The sequence below is a fragment of the Miscanthus floridulus genome, chromosome 2 (genome assembly GCF_019320115.1).
Source record: "Miscanthus floridulus cultivar M001 chromosome 2, ASM1932011v1, whole genome shotgun sequence".
Lineage (NCBI taxonomy): Eukaryota > Viridiplantae > Streptophyta > Magnoliopsida > Poales > Poaceae > Miscanthus > Miscanthus floridulus.
The window spans coordinates 115,758,083-115,764,176 of record NC_089581.1 but is presented as its reverse complement, the minus strand read 5'-3'; positions in this window follow the sequence as shown (position 1 = coordinate 115,764,176).

Sequence of the window (6,094 nt, the reverse complement as noted above, 5' to 3'; positions counted from 1 at the left end):
GCATCCTATCAGAATTCTGGGAAGTGATACCAAAGAGACCCGAAGCAAAACTATTCCTATGTGCAAGATCCAATGGAGCAACCACACGGAGAGAGAAGCAACATGGGAGAAAGAGTCTGACCTCCGGCTATGATATCCTTACCTCTTCGAAGAGTACGTTATGCTTTAATCTTGGGGACGAGATTCTGTTAAGGGGGTAGGACTGTAACAACCCAAAAATCCACACACCAAAAATCACAACTACAAAATTTTTGTTGTTACCCCATGCAATGTTGAGTGACATCTGTAGGAGCCAACCCTAGGTGTTGCATTAGTTGTAATCCAACTAAACAATTTCATGAGCATGGCATGCCATTTGTTAATCATGTTTATTTAAATACTGACAAATGAAACATAACATACATTGTTAACTCACAAGGTGATTTGGATTTTCATTTGTTTTATGTAATGCCTAACAACTCCCTTAAAGAAATAAACCATAAAGTAAATATTACTCAAACCAAAGAATAAATGTTTAAAGAGAAAACTAATTCTATTTTTGTATAACAAGACTACACCTATTTTTGTTATACAAAATAGCTAAATAAAATTCCTAATACATATATAAAAGAGAATGTTGTGGGCCTCATATCTAAAAACTCCAATGAATAAGGTACACCAATTTTGAATTCAAATTCCAAATCAATTTGAATTTAAACAAAGGAGAAGAAAAATAAAATAGAAAAAGGAAAAGAAAATTAGAAGGCCCGCAGCTGGCTCAGCCTGCTCAGCGCGCAGTAGCAGGCCGGCCCAACTCGCGCGGCTAGCCCAGCAAGCAGCCCAACGCGCCGCTCACGCCTATGCGCCTCCCCGCTTTGCTTGCTGCCACTGCCCGCTGGGCCCCACCTATTGGCTTTCCTATTCATCTTCTTCGCGCCCACACATCAACCGCCCACACGACCGGAGACCAACAGCGTTGGCAGGAGCAGGCCAGGGGGTCACGCCCGGGGCATGGCCTTGTTCCCCCTTGCGCCATGCTCATGCAACCTCATGTCATCGTCGGATGCGTCACGCACCTTCCCACCGCACGATGACGATCGCCATTGGTGGCATGGGGCTCGGCTATAAAAAGACCCCAGAGCCTTAGCCTCTCCCTGTCAACCATGCTACCGCCATGCGGTATCCGCCAGACCACTCAGCACGAGGGTCGAGGGGAGGAGAAGAACAAGGAGGGCAGAGCTGCTACCGGGAGGAGGACCAGGAGCATACCGGAGCTCAGAGCGCCACCACGGATCAAGTTAGAGTGTACCACAAGCTGGTGCTGTCATGATCATCACTGCGTCAACCACACGCTGCATCGCCTAGCCTCGCCGAGCACACCAACGGTGAGCGCCTCGCTGCTGAGACTCCTCCTAGCCCCATGGATGCCATAGCAGAGCACGCGCACACCACGCTCACGATGCCGCCGTAATGGCATGGCCACCACTTGCGCACCTGACCACCTCGCTAGACCAGGACATAGCCATAGCACCACCACGATGCCTAGAAGGTAGCCACGTAGATCGAGACCCCGATAGCCAACCACAGCGCCCTGGCCATGAGCACCGAACCTTGGCTGGAGCTCCGCCATGCACCATCACTGCGCGCGGACTCCGCCACATCTTTTGGTCACCGTCGTCACTTGTCCCGGTCGCCCGCTAGCAATCTAAATGGGAATGGGGCACCAGGACCCTTGGAACAGCCCCTAGCTGCCCCGCCGGTGAGCACCGCCACGACCAAGCCACCGACCGCCGTGGCCAACGCCCTGGAAATCCCCGGCCACCACATAGACCCCACCATCGTGTTCGCCATAGCCTAGGTAATCTTTTCCCCACCTTAATTGAACGCCAGCGTCGCCGTAGGATCACACCGGTGAGCACACCACCGGCTGGAGCACGCCAGGGATGGAAATAGAGGGCTTCCCTCACCAGCCGCACACGCCTGCACTCAGTGCATGTAGGCTAAGCCAAAAGGGAAGGTGGGTGGACTCAGTCCATCGAAGACCAGCCAACGGTCCATGGACCGTGAACATGAGTCCACCGTGAGCCACATGGTGTGGGCGGAACGGTGGACAAAGCCCATTGGAGGCCCTCAGCTAGACATGGCAGCACCACAACACGCCACGTGTTTGGGCCAGCTCGACCCAAAGCCCAGCCCATATCTAGGCCCAACCGGCCCAGTTTGGACCCGGTCCATGTTGACCGTTGACTGGTCAACATTGATGGTTGACCTGGCCCCACATGTTAGTGTCACAGAGACTCGGGACCCACATGTCGGTAAGTGACGTCATACTAATGTCATGACGACATCACGCGGGTCCCACCTGTTAGTAACAACACAGCTGAGGTGACGTCATGCTGACATCACGATGACGTTAGCTGCTGACGTCAGCAACCCTAGCCTAACACGTCAGTGACTATGAACCATTGACCATTGACTCGCCCGTTGACTTTGACTAGACCCACAGGTCAGTGACCCAAGAGCCTCTGGCCCCACCTATCAGGAATGATGATGTTGATGATGCCATGCTGACGTCAAGATGACGTCAGCAGGAACCCCACTTATCAGCTTAGAGCCGAGCTGGTGACATCATGCTGACATCATGTTGACAGCATGCCACGTGGACTAATCACAGCGTGACACGTGTTAGCCCAGGATTAATTTAGCCTTTTCCCATTTTCAGAAATGATTAAAACTTCAGAAATTCATAACTAATTCATACGACCTCAGAAAAATACAAAACTAGGACCAAAATTCATCTAAAATCGAGCTTTACGCAATGAACCAATGTTTGAGTGCATTTAGCTCTTTTGAATTTTCATTGCTTCTTTGTGCTATTCTCTAGACGTCGCTAACGTGACTATAATTCGATCATATGCAGACTCGGAGGAGAACCAGATGGACGAGGATTGTGAGTACCATGAGGAGAATGGAGATGACTACACTAAAGGTGCCACATCCCACCCAATCTTGTAGCACCTATTACGCATGGCTAATATAGAACTGCTATTGCTTTACTTACTGTTATATTCGTACCATGATAGGACTTGCATGATAGTATGCTTACTTGATGGCCTTTACCTTGACGCAACCTTACCCCTGCATACCCTGCTATTAGGTTAGAGACACGCTTACTGCTATATATATCATTGCTTACACTTCTACTACATTAATGCGTGGTGGAAACTAGTGTTATCTGGACTATGGGGAGAGTGTTGCATGTGTGACTTGGGTGTGTGGAGGGTGAGGGTCGTGTCAACCAAGTTGGAGTATATGATGAGCTAGGGGAAAGTCTTGCCATGGGGTGCTACTTGGGCACCCCTGGAATGGATACCTGTGGTGGGTCAATGGTTTATGAGGTGGTCCTGGGTGTGAACCTGTGATGGGAGGAGCCCGAGATGGAGGTGCTATGGTGGCACGATAAATGGAAACCCTGATGGAGACATTCTGGCTTGGTCAACCCTAAGGACTTACTAGTACTCAGATTCAGCGGGAAGCCTTACGTACCACTCGCCCTATATGGTGCGGGACGGCCAGACTACTTGGTAGGATATTGCCACTACTGCTAGGTTGATAGCAGATAGTGTAAGGAGGTACGGGGTGTGGAGGATTCCCCCACACCCTTCTGAGACTTCATGGAGACCTTGTGGACTCGGCTCATGACTCACAATTTTAGCCACCCTAGACTGGACTTGGGGTGTACCAGGGCTGAATGGTAGAGTGGCATTATCCTAGGCTAGCAAGCGGCCGGAATCAGCCCAGTTGATGACGGTCAGCGAAGAAGGTAGATCTTGTGGTTATGTAAAACCTCTGCAGAGTGTATGGTTGATCGATCGATACATGTGCCGACTTGTCGGCTATGGACCTTTCCTGGGTTTCGCTTAAACTAGTTAGTGAGATGAGTCCTTCTCTTCTTCCCCCGTGAGAGAGTGTCGGTCATAGCCAGGGGCTACAGGCCTTGAGACAGTGCTGAGAGGGAGTTGGCCTATCGACTGAATGATGGTATGGTGATAGTGTGGAGATGGTGGTATGTCGATCCCAGGATCAAAACCTGGCTCTGGATGGAAATGGGGTGGAATGGGTGTGGAATGGTGTTAAAACTTGACCAACTATTAATATATATACTTGATATAGGATACCCTAGCCTTATAGGTTCATTTTGATTATATCCAACTTGCATCCAATTTCCACAAAGCAATGCTCATCCAGGAACCCAAGCACCACTTGACGGAAGTCTTGAACGGTGTGGAGCTGCAATGTGACAAGGGACACGCTGGCCCCTATCAGACTCTAGCCACCACCACACACTCGCGTCCTCCATCAAGTGGACTTCACAGAGGCGGGCCTCTTCCATCTCAGGGTAGGAGATCACCAGCTGCTCCTCCAACGCTAGCAACAAGAAGATAAGAAGATCAGGAGTGGCAAACAACAAACATGATGACAAGATGAAGAAGCATCCTTACCCACGATGCAAGACTTGGCATCGGTGGCCGCTGCCTATGTGGCGGTGGTCTCCCTATCTAAGGCCTCAAGCACAACCATAATGGCTTCAAGGCAGTGCTCCAACTGACCCACCTTGTGGGTGGCATTAGAGTAGCGCTGGCGAGCCTCATCCACCACACGGACGAGCTCACAAAACTCACACTAATCATCTAAGGAAGACGACAATGAGGACAAAGAGCTTGACCCCCTGTAAGAGGGGTCATGGCACGAGCAGCACTGGCAGGCCCTCTAGACACAGCGTAGGAGTCAGCCCTACGAACACACATGGTCAAAATAGGTTAAAATTTTAAACTTAAGTAGACTTACCCCTGATTGCGCAGGGAAGCACGAAGACGCGGTGGCTGTCCACCGACATTCGGCGACTCCTCCAATGGCCATTTGCCACGGTCCATTCCAGCTAGCGAGGAAGGAACTCTGGGTGCACAAGAGCAAGAACAAGGAAGTAGTGGAGTAGGCGACTCAAAGCGAATGCCTTTCCCACCGTACCACTCGAAGTGTATTTATAGCCGCTAAGGACACTTAAGGCGCACGTGCGTTTATTCACATTTACTAACCGCTTGAGAAACCCCACATAGCAGGTGAAGCGATTAGAAGGAAGGCAGAACGACGGTTGCCCATGAAACGACGCGAACCAAGTAAGCTTCATGAGTCCCCACTTTTTCCATATCATTTTGTTTTATGTGCCCGCGTTTGACGGCGACCGACTACTCGTGAGTGGGTGCCATTATGCCACGACATGACCAGGGAGGCTAACCACCCTCCAAGATCATGTGTAGAGTGACCCACCACAACCATGACCCCGTGTCATACATAGGAAAACCTCTCTTGGGCCAGCCCTTAGAAGGGTTCAAGGCTAGAAAAGGGATAAGGGCAGGGAGGAGATGGGCCCCTGCAGTTCTAATCGGTGGTGCGAAGCCACACGACCATTGTTGATGGTCATTAACATCAATCATAAACTATCAACATATCCTGCATATGTACTTAATTCTATCACCAAACATAGGTCTAGGGGTTTAAGCTAATGAATTCCACGAGTTTTGGTGAATTAGTGTTTGTAGGAGGATTTAATCAGAAAACTGTCGAGGAGGACCTATTCTTCAAAGCAAATCACATTATGAAACCGCCTTGGGAAGACTCTAGAACACTCTAGAAGACAACCACCATGACAGAGCATGAGAGGATGACATGTGGGGCCGATTGGCCTATGGGACCCTTGTGTCAGCCCCTCCTCTCTATGTCAGTTCTCCACCACCTTAAGGATCACATCTACGTCATTGATTTAAGTCAGTTTGATCTGAGGGTCCAGAATTGATGCTACCCCCTATATATAGAAGCCCCTATCCCTCTCCCTAGAGTCATCTTGGAAACCCTAATTTATATCTCTCATTCAGATCAACACACGCTAGGAGGATTAGGTCTAGAACTCTCCAATATAGTAGATTAGTAGGTCGAGAGTGAGGGTCGAGTTGGGCTCATGCTCAAGTTCTGGATCTAGTCTTGGAGGCTCGACAAAGCCTCGTATCTTCACTTCTATATCTTGTAAGACTTATTATCAATTTATCATATTCCTATC